Source organism: Neopsephotus bourkii, unplaced genomic scaffold (assembly GCF_033783945.1).
Source record: "Neopsephotus bourkii isolate Nb327-2 ecotype Australia unplaced genomic scaffold, CSIRO-AGI_Nbou_v1 NB_1067, whole genome shotgun sequence".
Taxonomy (NCBI): Eukaryota; Metazoa; Chordata; class Aves; order Psittaciformes; family Psittacidae; genus Neopsephotus; species Neopsephotus bourkii.
Window position 1 is genome coordinate 2,589,809 of NW_026901555.1, and position 23,769 is coordinate 2,613,577.

Sequence of the window (23,769 nt, forward strand, 5' to 3'; positions counted from 1 at the left end):
CTTCCTGTGCGATTAAACCCTGAAACCAGGGGAGCTTTGACTTGCTATGCAAGCCCAGGCTGTGGGAAATGTCCCCACATGAGGATGGAGGACCCAAAGGCTGAGCCTGCCTCCAGCCAGGTCCAGGAGGTTTTCCATGGTCCCTACCCACCCTGGACTTGCCAACACACCAATCCCTGCAGCTCAGATGTGTTTGCTCCCAAAGGGAGGTGCTAGATGCTTCCTGAGCTCCCCAATAAATCTATTTATTACTCATTACAAAATAAGAATAGGGGCATTTTTCTTTATTCTTGTTTTCTTCCATGTTGAAAATTTCCTTTAGTTTTGTGTGTTGATCTTGGCATGTAAAGCACATCTTTTTTACCATTTTCTTAAGTGTCACTGTGTCAAGAGCATCCATTTTTTACGATTCCTGGGGAAAAAGTATCTCCACAAGTCAACTGATGTAAATGATGAACTAAAATCTTTCCAAATGATCACTAATGAGCACACAATTTTTGCCTGGTTTCCTACACTGCCTTGCAATGGTTGTGCTGCCAATTAATTTTAAGCAGTAAAAACAAGCCTTGAATTTACAGCAAGTCTTACTTTCAGCTTAAGGTAAGGTGAAACTCTAAAATCTTGCATTAACTGCAAGTAGGATGACTGTGACCAGATTTTTATTTAATACTGAGGGCAATGACTTCCGTTGAAGTGACCCAATCCATGCTTCTCATAGGAATGTGTATGTTTAACATTCTGTATTTTGAGGTTCTTAGTCTAAGGTGTTAACAAGAAGATTGCTCAGCTGGGCAATAATGTAAGGCAAAAACAGACGTGTTCACAGCCTGCTTGAATACTTCTGCTTCTTTTTAAAATCAGGGGAATAAATAAACCCTAGAATTTTGGTGGGGCAGTGCAGTAGGGGGGACATGCAGAAACCTAGGAGGAACAGATGCTTGCACCAGCGCAGCCCTGAGCTGCCCAGGGTGGATGAAACCATCATGCTAACAGTGTGATGGGGAGCTCAGACTGGAAATTCTGGATTACCAGAGCTTGAAGCCTTGTCTGCACAAATCCCTTTGTGTTTTTCCAAGCAGAAACACAAGGAGTTCTTCAGTGGGGCTGATTTACTGTCTCTGCTTGGTCGGGAGGGCAGAGTACTCATGATGGGAGAGAGAAAAAAAAAAGGGATTTGTGACGATTTATTATAGTCATAACTTTCCATCACGCCACTTCTGAATGGAAGCAACGGATGTGTGTTGTGGACTGCCAGAATCTCACATCAGCATCAGATGATGAGATGAGTAGATAATAGCTTCTCTAGGGATGATTTGGTTCTTAACTGCTATTTGTAAAGGTTCAGGCAGATCCAGAGGACAGTTTGATGTCGTTGCCAGCAATCTGCATCACTGAAGTACCCGGAAGCTCAGGAGTGAGTCAGGCATGGGGACAGGAGAGTGCCCATGGTGTGACGTACATGCCATGGCAATGCCGTGGCTTCTCTTCAGAACACAGTGCAGAGTCACATTTGCTGCCCATGGGGTGAGCAGTATTAAATGAGGTTTCAGATGGTCCCTAAATTAAAGCTCTGGGACAATCCTAACTTCACATGTAGATTTTCATTTGGCAGCCCCTCTGGATTTTGTAATTTGGATCAGTGTCTGGTTCTCATAAAGCAGGGTTGATTTTAGTGGAACTGTCAATCCATACGCAGTCTGCATAGCCAACCACTACAGAATTTCCATTAATGATGGAAGTCTTAAATGAAGCCTTTCACTCCCTCTGAATACAGAATTTTTCAAGTTGGATTAACAGTGAGAGGGAAAAGAATGGACTCTGAATTTCCTTTAGAAAATAGTGTTCCCATTCCCTGGCATTTGACGATTCATTGCACAAGCATTTGGGCAGGTAACCTGGAGCCTTTGTGTCCCCTCCTACCATGCAGATGTCACTTATTGGAGCAAAGTAAGAGCAAGCATCATCTCTTTAGTGAAGCTGCATCCCCAGTATCCCTGAAATGTCCTCAGCCCATGGCATTTCCTGCATGGGTGACATTCCCAGGCAATGGGATGTGGTTCTTCTCCCTCCTATGGGACCAGGCACCTGCTGCCTTTGAGCTTTCTGGAAGTTACCCTAAGGCATCTCCCCATTTCTGCCTGGGTTCCTTGCCTGCTGTGCACAGGATTCAGATTCAGCGCTTCACTCCCAGTTTATTTCTCCTTGAAACCTTCCTTGGATTTGCTCATCATTATTTGTGCACAGCCCGCTTCTTGTCTTTGATGGGTATAAATCATGTGCAGACAAAGCAGGATAAATACCACGGCTCCTGGCTGAACCCTCAGTGATTTGCTATTGTAACACATTGCAAAACAGTGTTGAAAAGAATTCCTATTTATTCACAATTTGCTGCGTGCTGGAGCAGTGTGAGGAGAAGGGGGTTTGGTGCCCAGTGCAGCTCCTTCTGCCTCTCAAACTCAAAATGCTCACTGGGCAGCTCCATCACATCAGCTGCTTTTTGGGTTTAGTTAAAGGATCAGAGCTGCTTGCTGTCTGAGCTTGGTTTTTGAATATACAGGAATGGCTTGCAGCTCATCCTTAAAGATCTCCATCCATTTAACTTGTATTCTTCTATACTATTTTGTAAATCAGAATAAGCTGTCATTAGCTTATGGGAAAACAGGTTCGCAGAAGCACGTGTGTGGGAAATAAGGGTGGCAGAAGCTGAAAGAGAACATCAAGTGCTGCAGTGTTTTTCACTGTAAAGGATCACCAGCAGCTTTAAAGGCAGATTTTATTGAAGGGAGGAGGCTGACAAGGTACAGCAGACACAGAACAGACGAAAACCTGAATAAGGAGGTCCCAGTGAGCGCCTATGTTGAAATGCAAGTACCAGAACAACTCGCTCCTGACGTCGGAGTTTTATTAGTGAGAGTAAACAGGAAAGTGGCTGGAGCTGACAGGTACAAATGATCTGCATCATGGCAAACCATTCCCCAGCTCAGGCAGAGGCTGGATATTCTGGTGCCTTAAAATAGAGCCAGGCGAAGCCATGAGTCACCTCATCCACTGGGCAGAACAGTACCTGGTATCGGGACATCTTTTTTCTGTCATTGTGACTTTATTTAGCTATGCTGCTTTAAATACATGCATTTCCTAAGAAATAGACACAGGAACACATAAGTTTTCCAGTAATATTTTTCAGATCCTAACATAACATGAAACAGCGTAGCTCCACTGGCTTCTTCACTATGTGTGTGGCTTCAAAACTGTAACAATTGATATTTAAAATGAAGAATAATCCCCTAAATACATTGACTGTAAATCCCATCTGAGCAATGGTACAAATACACAACATTTGCTGTACCTGTGTGTGAACCACAGTATGTCAAGCCATGATGAGGTGATGGGTGATGCAGGCACCAGGATGAAGCAGCACTGCAGCAGAAGGTGTTTGAGGCATGTGGCTCACCGTCCTTGGCCACAAGGAAGAGTCTTGCTCCCTAATTCCAATTTACACCCCATTTCAATGATTCGTTCTTGCTACCAACATCTATTTACAGCTCTGTAGCGTATAAAAGAGAATATGCCTGGAGCAACTGCAAGCTTTCTTTATACCTTGATGTATGAATCTTTTTGGGCACATTGCCTTTCCGTCGGCGGCTGTCTCCCATGCAGGCAGCGGGTGGGAGCTGTTAGACTTGCCATGGCATTGAGAGAGGTATCAGCAGCATCAGTCTGACATCTCACCACGGTTTTCATCCTGAGTCTCAGGTCATCTCACTGCACAGAGGAATTACTGAATCTTGATACTAAAAACCACACTGAAGTGACGAGGGCACCTATGGAACATTTTTTCAAAGCAGAGAACCCACTATAACAGAATCAATTTGATTGACATTTTTGTGGAATTCTTTCATCCCTTGCACATTCAAATATGACCAGGATGCCACAGGGTTTTTTATGATGTGAGTCTTTTATTTTTGCTTTTACAGATGTGCACATTAGCATTCATTGTCAAAATGCATCTGTTATGAGAGCTCTCTGGATCTTGAGACCTCAGGCTTCTTTCTGTCTCTGTCCATATCTTTGTTGTCGTTTTAATTATAACTTCAGAATAACTGCAGATTTTCTTGCAGGTTAAAGGCTCGAGTTGGTTTGGTGCCTTGCTGAAGAGGGAAGGGGTAGCTTACAGGTGCTAACATGAATTTTGAAACTCTGACACCCCTAGTATGGATCAAGCATGCAGTAAGGGGTGTGCATGGGTTTTGCTTATCTCTGTGGCATTGCCCAAGTATTCTTGCTGTGACAGAAAGCTGTGACGTGGGAGCAGTGCCTCCAGTGAAACCTGCTCCTCAGCCTGCCTGCCCTTCAGCCAGATGCCAGCATGGTCGTAATCAGAGCAAGCTGTCCCCTGCTGCCAGCAGCTGATTCATCCTGACTCATACCTGCATGCCTGTTTGCAGGGAGGAACACATCAGTAACGTGGCTGGTGATGGAGGCAGCGTGTCCTCCCTCGAGTGGGTACAGTCCCTGCTTCCTCCTCTGGGCACAACAGACTGTCCTGTGTATCACTGCACTGACTGCAGTGTGTGGGTAGGGCACAGGCAGAGTCGAGTCCAACGTGTGTGTTTTCAGACAGTCTGCAGATGTGCCTGCAAGCTGTGTGTGCATCCCACTGAAACACAAGCTGTTGCCCTGAAAGCAGAGCTATGGTGACAGCGGACGTAGCTGCCAGAGTTGACCTTTATCACTTGTCCCAGCACACAGAAGGAACTCACCCTTGGTTATTGACCTCCTCTAGTCTGGTCAGGACCAGCAAGCAGGCCATGCTGAGGTGGCCACATCCTCAAGCATGCACATCTGGGACAGTTTGCTGTTGTGCCTCCTTAGTTTGCTCCAACGACTGCTTCACGCAGTGTGCTTATGAATTTGGGCTGGAAAATGGTGAAGACCCTTCCTTGGTCCAGGGCCATTTCCATGTCCTCACTTCGACTTCTGAATATTTTTTTCCCTTCAAAGCAGCTAATGGGTTAAGCTGAACTTTATGGTAACAAATACACTTTATAGTGAATTTTACCTCCCATTTGTAGTGACACAAAGCTGTCTGTAATGAGAGGGTATTTTATCAGCTCAGGTGTGAGGTCTGGGTTGGAGGAGTCTGTCTCCGAGAGGTACACTGTGCCATTTGCATTTTATGGGAAAAGGAGGTGACCTCTCTGTCCTGCAGGGAAGTCCCAGGATTTCTTATTCCTCACAAAATTAGGGCAAGTGAGTGCTGTCATTACCCTTATATTCCTCAGTAGAGGATCCTGTCTCCAAAATATTAGCACAGCAATAAACCTGACACCCTTAGAGAGCTTTGGAGGCACTGGCTGACTGCTCGTGAGCTTCTCTTGGTGACTTTTGGATGAAATTGTGGCCAGAAAGCAGCAAAAAAGGAGCAGTCAATGTCAGCAAGCATGGTTATTGAAGTACATCATTCCCTGGGCCACAAAGAACACTTTTTACTTGAGTGTAATTTTTGACAGGCAGTTAAGAGTTTATGAGATGTGAATCAAACATGAAGTTGGAAAACTGGAAGAGTGGTTTCCAAAAGCAACCTTCTTTCTCCTCTTGTGTGCATTTAGATGGCACAATGTAGACCTCAGCAAAGCCAGGTCCTCAGCCCTTCACTGCCTTTTTGCCACCAAGCTATATTCTTCAGAAGGTGGGTATTTCTGCATTTAATTCTGAAGTTTTGAAAATAGGAAGAGAAATGAAGACGACCTGTTAGCTAGACCAGCAAGTCGGGAGGCTTTCCATGGCTTTCCAAGGCTTTCCACATGAGGATGATGTAACTGCAGTAAAAAGACTGGTTTGCTTCCTGTTTTACACTCAGCTCAGTTCTGAAAGGGCTACGTTTCAAATCATTTACCCATTTTACATGGAGCCTGCTATGCTTCAGAATAACTCAAGTGGAGAATATCAAGAATAGAGGAGCAGGGAAGATAAACAACCTTGATGGCACTGTATATAGGCTGCTTGTTCTGTGCTGGAATGGGAACATTCAGGCACTTTTTCCAAAAGAAGCAATTAGCACTTTTTAAACAGCTATATTATGCAGTCAAAAATAAATAAATAAATCACTTGCTGTGTTTACTGTGTTTGGGAATGTATTTGGTTTATTCACGATAACAAAATGGATTTTGTTTAAGAGAGGGAACAGATTAGTCTCGAAACTAAACTTCTATTGAAAGGCAGCGAATATATAAAACTGAATGAAGGAGGAAACTAGGTTGATGCAGATGGACAGCAGATATTAGTAGGTTTCCTATGGAAGTTTCCATGGTTTTTTAAACTTTCCATAGTTCTTGCCCCAGCATCCTCAGAGTTGAAACGCTTCCAGATGAACTATTTCAGTGTGTTGCACCCATCTTCATTTCACAGGTAGTGGGCATGTGGTACATATAGATGTGCCTCCCAGTAGATCTATGCATAGTCCATGGGTGTAATTCCCAGACAGAATCTGAGAAAGCTCTACCATAAGACTAATGTCGGAGGAAGGTATGAATGGTTAAAGCAAAATGAAGATGTAAATGTGGCCTAAGGTATGGTTGAAGTTAGTCAGAAGTGAAAATTCAGGACAGTGGTTCACCTCCCCATCACTGGAGGTCTTTCCTGGAGGAGGACCAGAGCAGCAGAGCCCTATACTTGCTCTTCTAGTCAAAACCTGGTGAGCAGATGTGAGGCAATGTGACCTCCAAGCAGTTCCTTCCTCAAATCATGTAAAATCAGAGTAGGGAGGACTCCTGAGCATCTCTGCTACTCTTGCATCAGGCCTTAGGCAGCTGTATGGTCCTCTGCACTCAGCCTTCACCCACCCTTGGCAATTGGGTTTCCTCAGGTGTACTGGGACCCACTCTGTTCTGCTGGCTTCCCACCCACACCATAAACCCCAACACCACAAACACCCTCCTGTGTAGATGCTCTCTGCTTCTTGCTGCCTTCCCTCCTTGTGCCCTGCTTTATCTTTGCTCTTAACCAGTTTCTTTTCCAGTAATGTCTCTCTCTGCCTCACATTTTTTTCTAAAGGAGGGTTGTTTTCCATTGAAAACTCTGTATCAGGGACAAATGAAGATGTAAAAGCACCAAAGTACCTTTCACCAGTCCTCGCTCCGATCTGTTCGCATACTTTTGAGCTTTCTACACACTTCATCTGTCTGGTTTTGAAGGCAAGGAGTAGTTTCAGGGTTGTTTTTTCCTGTAAAACCAGAAGCTTATTCTGTGTGTCTGGAAGGTGCCCATCTCACCACGCTCCCACTTTTGAATGGACCACTGGAATATTCTTACAACATGGATAATGATAGGCAACACCATCATCTAGTCATCATAAGTAAATTAACCTTGGCTTTCTAAAGCCTAAAGCTCCAACCTGCAATTATAGTTAAGTGGCTGGGCCACTTCAGCATGCCACATCTGCAATGCAGATGGAATTTGGTAGATAATAACCATCAGCAGCGTATGAAGACCATGGTATTTATAACCTGCACACTTAACACTGGTTTTGATTCAACCTTGTTTATAACAGCAGCAGCAGGAAGTCAAAATCACAGCAGTGTTGATTGGAAGGGACCTGTGGGGCTCATCCAGTCCAGCATCCTACTGAGCACCCAGCTATTGCCAGAGGCAGCCCCTGTCGGATAGGGCTTTGCTCAGCCAAGTCTTAACAACCTTCAGGGATGGAGAATCCACAGCTTCTGTGGAAGTCGCCCCTCTTTTAAACCAAGGTTTATTTAATCAAAGGGCCTATTAAACAAGTTGCTATTAGAAGTTTAGTGAATATTCAAGTGCAAGTTGGCTGGATCCTGGGCACTTGAGACATTTCCTCTATTTTTGTTCCATTTTCTTGTATTTTAACCATGCCTAGTTAAAGTTTAAAAGATGTAAATAACAGACAGAGCAGATGTGCATCAGTATCATGAGCAGGAGAGAAAGACAGTATTTTTTCCTTTTGTCTCAGAGTTGTTGAGAAAGCATTGGGAGAAGATTGTGAAATAGGCACACCATATATATATATATATATATATACCGCAGTACAAGAAAGCATGCCTGCTCTCTTGTGCTGCCGCATAATAGAGTTAAAAAGAAATAAGTCTTATTTCCATACTGAGTCATTGCTTGCACTTTGTTTAGCGGCCATTGAATCGAATTTCATTTCAGCTGGTTGTGAAGCAGGGACAGGTGCAGAATATGTTCTTTTTGTTTTCGTGGCAGATGCAAGCAGGGGAGAGAGCAATGTGTTTCTCATCCATAAAGCAGCAACAGAATAATGTTAAATTAGGACTAAAACAGTTCTGATGAATAAAAGCTGAAGCACAAAGTTCCAGGAAGAAAATACATTCCACAAGAAACTGAAGTTTTCAAACTTGCAAAATAGGAATTTGTTATAAGACCAGACATTTACAATTTATTTTAATGGGTTTTTTTTTTTTTTTTGTGGCTTATGTGGCAACTGACAACATAGGCAGTATGGAAAGGAAAGATTTTCTTCCAGTGCCATTTTTGCCTCTTTATCAATGGCCTTGGGCAGCAGAATGAAAGCTGGGGAGGCTTTGAAGAAATTCAAGCTACATGTGCTGCTTCCTCAGAGGTGAAATGGGCACAGGCACAGCCTCATATTTTGAGCTCTCCTCTGCTCTGCAGGTCTGGTCCTGCAGTGGAGCAGAGGGCAGACGAGGCAAGAGTGACCAGTTGGGATGTGCAGATACCCATTTCTGCGGTGCTGGCCTGGTTTTAGCAGTCATTCCTCCCCTGCTGGGCTGGAGGAGCAGGATGTGGATGCTGCCACTGCTCCACTCCCAGCATAGCCACTTGTGGTGACTTCCATGAAGTCACCCAGCCCAGCACATCTTTGTGCCAGGACGTGCAGCCTGGATGCCAGAAGCTTTCCACAGTTAATAGGTATGCAACAGTGATGAGCAATCTGTGTCCTTCCCTCCCCAGTCTCCATCCAGGCAGGAACCAGAAGAACTGGTGTGACCTTTGCACCCAGCAACAAAGCTGTGGGTTCCTGGGTACATGGGAGGTGTTATACAAATGCATGGACCTCTGTGCTAGCTCCATGTCCAGCACACAGCTGTCAGTACCTGGGACACATGGCTATCACAGACATTTCTCACCATATCCCCCATTTCTAGACATCAGCATCATAAGGGAGTCAGGCAGGTGCTAGTTTTTAAGGTCTTGAAAAGTCCGTGACACATACCAGAAAGTTAAAAAAATTCCGTTTCTTTCAGGTGTTTTCATCATAATGTATTTTTTTACATGTTATTGCTAAAGGTATTTGGGGTTGGGTTTGGGGGTGGTGGTTTTTTTTCTTTAAGTGGCAACTTCTCATTTAGAAAAGGCTAAAATAAAAGTTCTCAACATTTCAAAATGCTGCCTTGATAAAAGCAAAGTAATGAATCAAATGGGCCATGAAAGGTTTTATTAACTGATAAAATACTTTTTCTTCATAAAAAAGCTCCAGAGAAAATCAAACATTGGCAAAGCTGGAAGATAATTTGCACTCCTGTGCATCCTTCTGGGTTTGGGGACAGCCAGTTTTGGGGTGGGTGAATGTACAAGCACAAGCTTCGTAGTGAAGGAAAACCCAAGTGACAGTTTCTGGCAGGCTCCATCCCGGGGCTCACATCCTTCCTCAGTTTATCCAGCCAGGAATAAACGGTGAGCTGTAATTTCATGCCAGCTCAACCGCTTCATCGCCTGTTCAGCCAGCACCATGCAGCGTCCCACAATTACACTCCTGTGTAGTGACAACACATGCAACCACTTAGCTGCCTGGCAGCACCAAGGATGCTGATGAGACTCCTCCAGCCCATCTGCTGTGTGGGTACCAAGGACTAATGTCTCCACCGGTGGTGACACAAGGCACTATTTATGTGTGGCTTCGCACGTGCTCCTCCTGGAACACCATGGCAGATGGGTCACTCCAGAAAGGTACAGATCTCTCACTTACACACCTCCTGAGCTGAAGGGAGTGACTGTTTGGGTAAGGGATGCTAGAGATGCAGGCTGGAGGCATGCCTCATCCTGCCTCATGTCCTGCCCTGCAGATGGGGAAGAAAACCTGGCCAAAAATGGGGGCAGGTCTGAAGATACATTTAGGAGGAGGAAAGGTGCTGGGAAAGATGAAGGAACTGGGGGCAACATGGATGGTTTCAGGGCGGCTGCATGCTCTGGCATGCAAGGTGCAAGACTACAATGGGGTTGAAGTTGTGGCTTGTGAATTCAGCCTGCACCATCACTGTGCAGACCCACCACACTGAACAGATGGTGCCAGGGATGGCTTCAGTCAGCATCTGTGGCAGGACCCATGGACTGTCTGCACCCAGCATGTTTTAAAACAGTGGCTGTGACTGCAACTTCAACTACTGCTTTTTCTGCATGCACCTTTGTTAATTGCCTGAGGGGTTTAATCTAGAGGAAGGCCCAACTTTCCCAATAGCTGGAAATTGTTGGACTAAAAATCTTCCTTCATTTCCTCCAAATTCTTTTCTGTACACCATCAAAGAGGGCCCATGGTCATGCAGAGAGGGGCTTTCTGATGCCTCGGAGGACGTCACCAAATCACCTTCATCACCCACCACCCATCACCCATCCCCTTCATCACCCAACAGCAGGGACAACCTTTTGTGAACACAACCAAGATGAGATTGAGAACACTCCCCCCCCCATTTAAACCCAAACCAAAGTGATTTCTGTGTATAATTAACCTGTGAGTGAAGACACTGATGGCAAAACCCTGTCTTTGTCTCTGCTGATGGCCACGTTTCAGTGCACAGATGAGAGCTGAGCCTCCCACTCAGCTTCACCCCAAACTGGCTTATTTTTACCAGCCTTTAGTGTAATTAAAGTATTTTATGCATAGCAATGGTTGCACTAATTAAACATTGGTGTTTATTATTAAATAATGAAACTCATTAGCATACACTGTGCAGCTGAGATGCTCATGGCTGAGCACCAGTGCCGGGATGTGCTGGACTCTACCTTGGTAACCTGTAAATTCACTGCTGCAAAATTGGATGATCCCCATTTTTTTTCCAGTTTCTCTGCGGGCATTAAAGCATTTTTAGTTGTTTGGCCAAAAGTATTTTACTTTGGGTACATTTTGATAGACTGCAGCAAAACATCCACGTGCATGTCGCTTCGGTCACTTCTGATCCCTTTGTAATGTTCCATAGGCACTGGAAAAGTCTGACATTTCGCACATTCCCAAGGGAACATTTTTGCATTTGTACAAAGCTAAATTGATCGGAAGCGTGCAGCCAGTGCTATGACAAATTTAAGCTTGTTATTTTGCTGGTACACCACATAACAATGTTTCTGTGAAAGCTGTATCATCACTACAGGATAATATTCAAGTTTCCTGAGCTAAGCTGAGCCGCGGTGCATTAAAGATTCAATACGTGTTGAAATATTCACAATATGAAGTCTTAACCAACACCCAACAGTAATCTAAAACATTCCAGCCACTGGGTCAAAATAGAAGCTGGGGGAAAAGCCGCACGCAGCAGTGCTGAGAATCCAGCTTGGTTTTACCACTGTGCTGCACACAGCCCTGGTGAATCAGAAATTCCTGATTACTCCTCATTTCATGTGATTTATTATCAGAGGGGCCAGCTGGGACCACTGTGGCTAAAGGTTTGTCAGCATTTCCATTACCCAGCACTTCATAGCTCGGCCATAAAAATTTAGTCAAAATTGTGATGGTCCAAGTCTTCACTTAGGAGGACACTTTTTTTTCCCCTTGAAACTTTAAAATAAAGTGATTTAGGAGCCATTACATTTCAGGAAGGAAAAGGGAAAATAAAAGATTGATTTTGCTGATGGTAGATGCTTTTTCATAGCTTTCAGGAGCAGGATGTCTGGCAATAGTGGATGCTATGGGCTGCTCCTTCCTAATTGCTTGCTTGCTCAAGGTGCTTCCAACTGAACACACACTCTCTGGAAAGCAGCTTTATATCAGGAGCAAAGAGGGAAAAAATGTGGGGCTTGTGATAGTTTTGTTTCTGGACAGCCACAGCAGTGGAGCTTCTGCTTCTGCAGGGCAGGGGCTGAACTGAGGTTCACAACCTGCACCATCTTTCCCTTTAGGTTAATGCTGGATACAGTGCCTTGAAACTGCAAAGAACAATGAGAATAGGAAAAAATGCCCTTTTTACGAAATCCATTCCTGAACACAGTAGAGTAATTTCATTCATAACATGGCAAATAATTTCCATGTTGGAAAGCATTTTGCTCTGTCAGTTTGCTAGCAAGGAAACAATGCGTACATCTTGTATAATAGCCAAAGAAAATATGCATTTGAAAGAAAAGCAGTTCAGAGACTCAGTGCCAGTATGCTGAATGCTTCTTTAATTCAATACACAGCCTCAGAGCACTGAAAAGGATCATTGCAACACTTTATGCCAAGCCCAGAATCAATAGGTTAAAGCTTTCTCATTCACTTTGTACTATTAGGTTAAACGAAGCTTATTTTTCTTTTCAAACCCACCTTTCATCTATTTTCTGCGGTATCAGAGAGGAAGGAGTTCCCTGCAACCTCTCATATTTTAAATTATTTCCTGTTTGATGGAGTAGTAATAGGTGTACAAACATACCCAGTGATGATTTCCTCCCATTGTGAGCACTGGAAGGAGAGGAGGTTCAACCCTGCCTTCCTATTTACTTCCCACTCGTGGACTCCATTGCAGCCCATTAAATGAGATTAGAAACCAGCTCAAGTCCACAAATGATTCCTTTTACTACTAATAGCCTTGATAGCAGTAGAAAATAACTGTTCCTCTCTGACCAAGCAACCCAGGTCCTAGGGTCACCTATATTGGGCAAATGCTTGGAAAGTCCCTTAGAGTGCTGGCATTATCACAATGGCAAATACCAGGATGCCAGGAAAATCCCATTATAGCACTGCCTGAGACATTTCCAAGAAAATAAAACCAAAACCAAGTCCTGTGTTTATCAGGGAAGGAGAAAAGGTGTTAACTGAGCAAGGCAGCAGCAGGGGCTGCCAGGAGGGATGCAGGGCTGTGGTATATCAAGTGATGCATATCATGGGCTGTGGTACATTCAGGAGATCTCAAATAGCACACGAGACTCAAGGAAATTATCAGCACAGCTTCCACATCATCAAAAGGGTTCCAGCCCTCCATGGAAGAAGCACAGAAACCTCCAATGCTTCCAATCACTTCACCAGGTAGAAGGTGCAGGATTACCTGTGAGGTGGGGAATCCATCTGCGCCTCTCCAGTTACGGATTATAATGCATTATGGACTATGTATATAAAATATTGTCACACCTTTTGCCCAGCACTGCTCATAGCCACAGTGTCCCACTGGAAATACATAATTATGAGCAGATTTTTTTGGGAAGAGTGGGGAGGGGACTTGTGCTGCAAAATTAAATTGATTTCTTATATAAAATATACTTCCCTGGGGCTCTGCTTCTGTGTAACTACGTGCGAGTGTGCTGTGCCACTGAAGTGTGTGAGGTTTATTCTTTCATTAAGTAAAAACTTAATGAAAATAAGAATCTATAAAGTTAGAGGGTTGTAATGACTGTTGCCTCTGGAGAGAGGCAGTTAGCTCTGTCTGAGACAGTTTTATTACCTATAGCTACAAACCCCCTCTATATTCACAAAAAAAAAAAGGCTATATTGGGTCTGGTGGCATATGGTGGAGTACTGCAATGATTTGAAAGGTAGGTTGATATTCTGTATTTTCATGCACAATACAAAATGCAGAAATATACATCAAAACTGAAAGACTTTTTTTGCTTGCACAGCACAGAAGCCACCTCAATTGCTACCAACGCTGTAAGTCCTGCAGGAGCCAAGCTCTTCTCTTAAGGTATTTTTCTTGAGACTTGGTAAAAAAATAACTTTTAAAAGGTTTTCCTTTATCCATACAACACAGTCCTGTGTCCTGGTAAAACCTAGCAACATGTTCTGAGCTGTTAGACCTTGGGAGTTGATGTACCAAGACATAACAAACACCTGAATATGAAGAAATATCTAGATTTCTAGATTTCTAGATCTAGTTTCAATACCCAGGTTCCAAATGCATGTGCAGATCCACACATTCATTCTAGTCCTGGAGACAAGCAGTGCACATCTGACCTGCCGACACCTGAAATGATGTCTGCTCCTTTGTATCACCATCAGCAGGGATGCCTCTCTGCCTGTCAAGTTTCTTGATACCTAATTGGATGAAAAGTGAGTATAAAAGGGAATATTTCAGGATGGTGAAACCAGGGCCCTGGGTGGCTTGTGGGAAGCAATGAGAACACTGTTAATTGGGGAATTCCCACTTAGAGGATCTTATGGTCAGCAAAGCAGTGTGGTAAAAAGGGAAGAGAAGGAACAGGCTGAAACTGCAGAGCAGACACTCTGTGATAATCCTCTGAAGTAATTCTTACCCTGACAGCAGTCAGGGATGCCATGCTGAAAAAACAGAAGTAAATGGCACCAATTTTTCCATAAGGATTACAAGTAGGGACAGGATGGTCTAGTGATGTAACAGCGTTAAATGGATCACCTTTCAGAGGCTGGAAAAATTGTATAGACAGAAAAAAACAAGTGGATTGTAAAGGTGGTATATAAATAATTACCATTTACATGCTTTAAATAGTCTTGTTTCAGAAGAACAAGGCACGAGGCTGCAGCCTCTGTTCACTGCGATGCTGCTATAGCATCAATACTGCAACGGGCTCCACAGCTGAAATGAAGAGAGAAGTGTTGCTACTGAAAATGAAGAATTACCACCAATACCTATAAGGAAACACTTGGGAAAGTCTTAGGGCCGACTGGCTGCTCCTGCACACAGAGCTCATTTCACGTCCGGCCAGGCTGGAATGTCTCCTGCTCCATCCCATCCGTCATGATTTTATCACTGTAAACTTAAAAGGAGGTAGATTACTTCTGAATCGATCTCCAATTAATTACCTCTGCTGAACATTGTACAAAGGACCAATTTTTTATCTCCTTCCCTGCCCATGTGACTGATATGCTGGTAATGGAAATCTTTGCCTACAGGCTGTGTATTTCAGTAACGTCAGCAGCTGAGTCTTCTGCTGCCCATAAAACCCAGAGAAACTGAGATATTGCTTGCTTTTTCCCCTATCCTCTCTTTTTTTATAGATGTCTGCGTTCAATCAATCATAGCAACTGTCTTCTCTAAGTTCCTTGCATATTTTTTAAAGGTCTGAATGGTGAAACTCCTTAAGGAAGCAACAGGAACATGACTATAAACTGGCAATTAGTGGGAAGCAACACTCGCTTCTGATTTTTTAGTAATTTCTATGAAACATTAAGACTCATATTGCTGAAACCTGCTTATTTGTCTTTCACTGAGAGCTCATCAGAAGCACTTACATTGCTAAATTGACCAGCAAGCCACATTTATTGGAGTAATTTAAAATGAAAAATATCAAGTGACTTATAAAATGCAGATGCTTGGGCACAGGCTTTTACATTTGCTGGATTTTCATCTTCCTGGCACTGAAATCACAGTTAAAACCAACAACTTTAATGGCAACAAATTGTATCCCTGAGGCTTATAAATTTATAGTAGACACAGCTGATTGCTCAGAAGCCTCAAATATTTCTGGTATTACGAAGGACAAAAATAGGGCTCAGTTACCACCAAGCCCCTGGGGAAGGAAGGGTCGAAGAGCAGCCCTGGTCTTCCACGTGTCTCTCCAAGGGTCGTGTCCTCCAACCAACAGGACTTCTCCCACTACATGAAAGGAAACAAAATCATGCATAAAATGGAGAATCTCACTTCCCCCCTGCTTTTCTGAGCCTGTAATGAGATTCCAAATATTGAGAGCAGACCAAGGGGGGCAGCTTCAGGGCTGAGTGTTTCATGAAGTATACAATTGAAAACTGAACAAACTGGTCCTGGCTTGTGGTTGTTCCCTTGAGGCTGATTCATGCCCTTGGTGGAAGAATAAATAGTTAGAGAAACCTGTGCGGGTTCACAAATTGTATTTGGAGGGTCTCTTGGTCTCCTGTGATTCACTGAAACCCATGTAAAACAAGGATACTGCCATCAGCTTAGGAGGGTTCTGAAGCTTAATTAAAGGTCATTAAAATGCTCCAGTAGAAGATGTTAAAGAGCAAACAACTAAAGAAAGATGATTATTTAAGGATTACTGAACACATTCAGGTCTCGGAGATAGCTGAAACTTGAGAACCCTATGGAAGAAAAGGAGGGTTTGAGCCCTGATGGAAACTGATGATGGAGACAAACCAGCTGTGCCCTGGTCTTCACCTGGAGTTTAAGCTGGGAGGATGATGGCAAAAACTCACACCACCAAAATTATAGAGTTATAGAATGGTTTGTGTTGGAAGGGACCTTAAAGCTCATCCAGGTCCAACCCCCTGCCATGGGCAGGAACACCTTCCACTAGAGGAGGGTGCTCCAAGCTCCTTCCAACCTGGCCTTGAACACTGCCAGGGATGGGGTAGCCACGGGCACCCTCTGCCAGCTCCTCAGCATCCTCACAGAACTTCTTTCTTATATCTAATCTCAATCTCCCCCGTGGCAGGTTAAAACCATTCCCCTTTTGTCCTGTCCCTACATGTCTCTGTCAAAACCCCTTCCCCACTTTTCTTGTTGACCCCTTTAGCCACTGGAAGCTGCTTTAAGTTCTCCCCAGAGTCTTCTCTTCTCCAGACTAAACAAAACCAATTATGGTCTCTCTGTTGTGGCCTTTTCAGTCTGGACTGGACTTAAATAATCCATTATGGAAATTCTCATCTGAAAGAAAAACAAACCTATGTTGTCTATATTGGGACATCCTTTGGAGGAGTGGAGATAACTGCCTTTGAGCTGTAGAAAGATTTATGCTGGGGTTAATGACTTCTAAATGTCAAAAGGAGGGTTGTGTTTGTGGATGCTGCACAGCAGATAGCTTGAAACATAAAAGTCTGGCCTAAATCAGCATGTATTCAATTAAACTCTCCTTAATGGTGAAAAATAACATAGACCTGATGAAAACAGTTCACCATGGCTACAGGAGTAGCTCTGAAATGCTCCCCTGCACTAATAAGTCATTAGCATGTGAGTTAGTCTTTCATAGAAGAAGCTCTCCGCACTTGTTCTTGTGATGTGGCTCCAAAGAGGACTCATGAAGCAGAGCCCTTGGATGGTGCTGGCACCGAGTACTGGAGAAAGGGGAAATATTTCACCTTGACCAGTGAGGCAACGACTTTGCTCTGACAGCCAGAGAATGGGTGTTCTCCAGTGTGCTGCAACAAACCTTCTAAAGACTTTTGAAAGTTGGAGTCTGTGAAGTAATGTTTCCTTGAATGGAAGCCTGATCATTAACTCTAAAGGAGTCCTTTCCTTTTACTGGATGCAAGGAGTATGTCTCATTTCAAAGCACCTTCTTTCAAAAGCATCTCTCCATCCTTGTTCAAAGACTATCAAACACGGGGCTCAAGCAACACACATGAGTTTGCCACAAAAGGTGGCCAAAAAATTAAAATTAAAGAAGAGAAGACCTGTGGGACATGAAACAGAAAAAAAACCCAAAACAACCAAACAACAAACCAAAGCAAAACAAAAACGAAACCACCAAACCCATCCTGCTTTGGCATTTGCAGATGCCTAAGCAGAGACAACTAGTAATATCTGATCCTAGCTTTTTGTCAGGATGAAGTAGGTTTGGTGGAAGATGAGGAGGGAGGTGAGCACTTGAAACCAGCATCTGGAACTGTGCCTGGCTGAAATGGATGCAATGCTGGTTGAAGTGAAGCATCAGCCAGCCTTGCAAAGGTCTATACAAAAAGGCAGAGAAACCATAGCAGCAAACAGGAGTTTGAATATTTTGTCTTTTCCACTCAGAAATCTCTATTTGGAAGCGTGAAGAGAGTTATGTACAAAGGGAAGTTATATTTGATAACAAGGAATATACATTAATGGTGTCTTATTGTAGTGCTTTCTTAAATATTACTGTTTTATGAAAAGGAATGTAGCTGTACTAAAACACCCGTGCAGTAGAAGGCTGTCGGTTGTAGCATGTAGTGATTTTTATCAACTGATGGATCAAAGCCATTTGCTCTGATGAATAGGCTATTCTCCCCACGCTGGGGACATGCCCAGAGGACTGGCTGTGTTTCAACAACAGAAGAGTGTGTTCGGGTTTGCTCCTTCCTCCCACCTCAGCAGGGCTGGGCAGCCTCAGCCCTTGCTGGTACTTGGTTATCCTCCTTGCTCATAAATAATGGAGCGATACAGAACAGGCAGAGTTTACACACATATTCTTTTAGACACAGGTATTCTCCACTGGAAAAAAACCCAAACAGTTTAACTGCACTTCCATTTTATTATTGATCTCTCTCCAGTTAATAGTTTAAACCAGGAAGATTAGGATTTTGGAACAGACTCCCCAAAACCTCCATTAAAAAGCCATTACTTTAAAAAAAAGAAGTTTGTGAATTAAGACCTCCAGAAATATGGTTATTTTGCTTGGCTGCTATAAATACTTCATGAAAATGTCTACTCTGTCAAAGAGAATATGAATTTGCTGAGTGTTGAACAGAGCTGCAGAAATGCATATTAAAGATTCACAAACCAGACCATAGGCTTCATTCAAGAGTTTTTCTCATGATTTTTTTCAGTTAATGGCGTGCTTCGTGGACATGAGAATATTTTCATCTTCCTTTGACTAAAAAGCTGGTTTAAAGCACAGCTTGATGGTGTTATTCAAACAGATACAACTGTCAAAGACGGTAATTAAGAACTTGGGATTTTGGCAAAGGCGTCACATCCCCACTACTGAAATATTCAACACTTTGTGCTCACAAGCTTTGTCTCACTTGCTAAGGATTAACACTGGGTATAAGCTCTGAAGCTTACTCCAGATGGCTTGTGATGGGGCTGTACAGCTTGTGGGTCATCAGTACTGGGGACCCAAGGGACATCATTTTTCCATGTCTCCCTCACTGAACATGAAAATCAGTCAGAAATGCTTACCCATTAACAAAGAAAAAATATAAAAAGCAGGGATTTGGGATAGGTGAGCTGGAGATTATTGCCTTATTTTCACACCCTGTTGATTCCGCAGGTATATGGGATCATTTGGCCCCACACCGCTATAGGGTGGGCACCTTCTCCAGCCCCACTCTGGAGCCAGAGTTCATGCTTGGGCTGCTCAGCTGCATGTGGCAGCCCTACTCATCTGCTATGCCGCTGTTTGAAATGGTACGTGGGATTTTGAGTTGTATTCTAGCTGTCTTGGGTATTTCAGAGGTGCTTATTTTTACAGCAGCTAAGTGCAGTTAGTCCTAAGTGTGTGCATGTTGCGTGTAACGCAGGGCATGCAGATTCTAATTAAATCCTGACTGCTATTTGTTGATTGAAGCCTAAGCTGTAGCTGTATCTGATTTTAACTAATATGTTTTCCCTAACAAAGCGTGATTTATCTGAATGAATCCTGCAATCAATTACTCAGGGCAGTGTATCTCTCTGCGGCCGTCTGGACTGTTCTGTGGCTCACTGTGCTTACTATTTTTTTTAAGGAAAATGAAATCTTCCACATGTATTAGCATAATTTCTCATGAAAGCGACTGTGCTAAAGTCATCGACTAATGCAGTTGGCAAATCAGAATGTTTTTCAGGGAGATTACCTTCTTCTGGGGAGATATGCAAATACAGTCTTATTTTTATTCAAATATCCTAGGAATTATCAGTAGGAAATTAGTTTGTGATTGTTTCTGAATCATTATATGAGCCACTTGTACACTGACTGCATATTAAGAGTAGTTATTTGTAACAATTCCTAAGTCAACTCAGCAAAGGTCAGATAATATAAATGGCATTACTGGATTCACACAAACATGATTCATTAAGGATTAACAACTACCTAGTACTAGAAAAACATAAAAGTAGCTACTTGGCCTTCACTAATTTCTTTAAGACAAACATTCTTTAGAGTTCTGTGATATTTTACCTATCATTTGTGCAATACAGATCCAAGGAGATATCAAATATTGACTGGGATGTTTTAAGATCAAGCCCTGGGGTTTTATGGATCATCAGAGGTTGAAAGCTGATGAAGCTAAAGCCCTCAGATAGTGGTATCTGATGACAGGGTGACATAGTTAAAGTGAGATAAAAGCTGCTACTCCAAAAGTATTCTCAAAGTGTTCAACACTATGCAGCTCAATAAAGTAAATCGTGACAGTATAGAGGTAATTTCAATGATTGCCACACTGTACACTTTGTCATGTGGACAATGTCAGTCCTGTAGCAAGTGTGAGCCAGGGAGCCACCTCCTTCATACAGCCCACAAGCGGCCAGTGTCCACAGAGCATTTTCCAGTGCAGCAGCATTCCTGCTTTCACATTTCACCATGAAAGACTTCCTTGTGCCTGGAAGTTTCCATCTGAGCAGCAAGAAAAAGCAGGTTTGTTGCTGTCTTGACAAAATCCCATTAAAATTCAGCTGGAGATGTATCCTGCTTAGGTAAGTTGCTTTGGTGGCAGCTCACCCCCTTGGGCATGCCTCTTGTAGGATGGACACCACCAAGTACAACTGAAGAATAAGATTTTTATTGCTACAGACAGGATAAAATAAGAAGAGATAAGGAGGGAGAGAGAGGTAATCTTTATAGACTGAGCAAAGGAGAAAGAAATATTATTAGTGGCTTGAATGAGCTGTCTGCCCAAGGCATTGGAAGTCCACCAAGACGGCAATTGTTTCCTGCCAAGACAACATTTAGTCACAGTAGTAAATGATCACCTGTGAAGGGAGGTCAATCTGTGCAAGGGAAAAACACAAGGGAACTGCAGCTCAGGTTTGGCCAGTGCCTGCTCTAGCACTGCTCAAGCCATGGGAAGTTTTTGATCCAGTCCCATGATGAGGCTTCTTATCATTTGCATTCACAAAATAAAGAGAACCTTGAAATTCTACTCATCACTGCTAAGCAAAAAAACCCAACAACAAATAAAGTCCAAGTCTGATTTCCTTTTTATGAACATCTCTCAGGTGTGGCAAAACACCACTGGAAACCATCAGCTTCATCACTCAGCCAGCCCATCCTCTGAGAAGGGGAGCCAGGCTGGCGTCCAGCATCCTGCTCTGGTCACCATGACAACGTGATTGCCCAGGACAGCTGAAGAAAAATCCTTTGGAAACCTCTGGAGCTCAAGAGGAATCTAAATAATTATCAGGCTGGACTTCTGTCTCCAGGGACATCTGTGAAGGACCATGGTGACGCATGCTCTGATGTCAGCTCAGAGCCCCAGCAATCCCACCGTAGGAATTCGCTGTCAGCAGCACGGGTACCAGCTTATGGCCATGTCCCTGATGCCATTGGTGTCACACAGTGAATGACAATGAGCAGAGGAAAGGTTCACTCCGCATTAGGACCTGAAGTGCTAATGAATGTTAACAGTTCATAAAAGAGCCTGTGCTCCTGCATATTAATAACTCACCAGAAGCTTTGAGAGGTGATTGTGCAATAGAAATAATAATTGCAATATTTAAGGGGAAATAAATAGATAAGCTAATGTGAAAGTTCACTTCATTTGCATGGCAGAATTTTACTTTTTATCTTTGCATGAGATGTGACTCAACGTGGGATGACAGGGGAAACGCAGAGGTGCAGGTGACCTGTCATTTGCAAGTAATAGCTTTCTGGGTATTTGGCTGTTAGGATTTGAAGCAGCTCTTCTTTGAATGGCGGTACAAAGCAGACCTTGGACGGGGCATGCTATTTCCCCTGACAGCTCCAGATGTTCTTTACTCTCGGTCCTTGTCATTTGTGGAGTGCATCTGCCCGACTGCATGAGGAATGATTCATCAGGCACGGTGAGGTGGCACACAGGGCTGTTTTGGCTCTAATTCAGGTTTCGGATTTTAACAGCAGAAGGCTTTTTATTTGGAGCAGAGGTCACAAATGCAAGGTCTTTCTGCAGTGGTTTTGAGCATCAATAATGATTTATTTATAAAACTTACTACACGGGTTATTTGTGTAACGTATTCAGGCAGTGCTTTGGAGTCACTGCAGCTATTCCAGGTTAGAGCAGCTCAGCCTTCTATCTATATATGTATATCTTGCAGATATATACAGCAAGATAGACTCCTCCTGGCCTTACCCAGCCAGGACTTGCCCTCAGCCCTGAACTTTGCTGTGTGCATCTGCACTACAGTCATCACAGCACTGGGCTTTGGAGATTCAGGGTACATTACAGCTTAGCTTCCTGCAAGGAGAAAGAAGTAAAGCCCAGAGAAATCTGGAGGGCAAACACATTCAGGAGACCCCCAGATCTGAGCAAGCAGAGAACATTTTGGTGACAGGAGCTGACTTCTTGCCCAGCCTACACCCAAGAATTTCAGCAGCTACACCAGGATCAGCTGTGTATTTTCTGGTTTTGTCGAGCAAGCCAAAGAGCAAAGGTTGCTCTTTGCCCACTTCATAATGCTCAGCTGGAAAATCCCAAGGATGTGGATCAGAAACAATTGGATATAAGATGACAAAGTGGCATTATGGTGTATTATAGACTTTCTGCTGAATCAGTACATGTCAGAAAGCATTTTGCAGCCCAGACCTATCCACAAAGTTCTCCATGGTATTCCTCCAAGCTTAGCATGTTTCATCTCTTCTGTATAGACTGCCTGTATTGAAGGAGCAGCCTCAGGAGCTCTAGAAAAGAGCGCTGCTGTTTGTGCCCAGGTCCCCTCTCCTCGGTAAATTTCCACCCTGATTAACAAATGGCTTTTACTTAAAATAGCATTCTTCCTCTGAACTCCTCCGCACACTGCATCTGAGCCCTCAGTGGAGCAGGGCAGTGGAGCTGGTAAGTAAAAAGAGCCCCAGACAACCACTTGCACACCCATGACACCCCAAGAGAGGGACCCCAGCATTTCTCATTCCTGACAGGCAGCAAAATACACCAACATTACCAACACACAGAAATATTGTAAGAAATAAACTTTAACACTAGCTATTACATCAAATGTAATCTCAGCTCCTGTGAGGAAAGGTTCCCTTACCAGCACAGGCAGGATGCACAGCACTGCAGCTGAGCACCCAGTATGTTTGTTATTCAACAGGTGACAAATGACCTGACTGTTAATTAAAAGGTGATTATGTTCTGCAAGAAATTGCTACCAGGTGCTCTTGGTAAATAAAAGGAGAGGCTGGGCTGCAGCTGGGCTTTGTCTTTATAGAGTTGGGGCAGAAGATGGAGTGCAGGGGGGCAGTTGGGGGTGAGTGTTAAGTGATGAGATCTGTGGGTAGATATTTGCCTTCAATTTTAAGGGACATTTATATTTTGTTAGGTCTTTCTTTCCTTGTGGCTTGGGTGCAGTGTTGCTTCCTGGCTGGTGCTGCAGGCAGATGCCCTTTGGTTTTCCTCTGGGATTCTTTTATTTCAGCATGTTTAAACATTCTCTGATGTTTCCGTCTTCCTGAAAATAACCTAAGAAATTAGGATAAAGTTTGATGCCTTACAAGAGCTGGCTATACTCAATACTTGTCTCTGGTTATCTGCTGGGTGTAACACTATGGGGATGGGGATGTTCCGTACCTTGAGGCAGCAGAGGGAATGTGGGAGGAAACCCTTTGCTCCAGCACTGCATCTGGGGTGGTAAAAGTGCTTCTGTGCCCTACCTAGGTGAGCTTAAAAACTGCGTTCTGCTCTGCATGAGCATATCTAACTCTTCTCCATAGGATGCAAAACTTGGTCCTGCTCTGAATCCTCTGAGTAGTCAAAGCCCCCAAAATCTGTGTGTGGAA

General features: G+C 43.6%; 1 protein-coding gene across 1 annotated transcript in view; it reads right to left on the minus strand.

Moving 5' to 3' along the window:
- The window catches only part of SH3BGRL (SH3 domain binding glutamate rich protein like), a 170,870-nt gene that overhangs the window by 143,638 nt on the left and 3,463 nt on the right, over positions 1 to 23,769 (minus strand). The gene's annotated exons all lie outside the window — the stretch shown is intronic.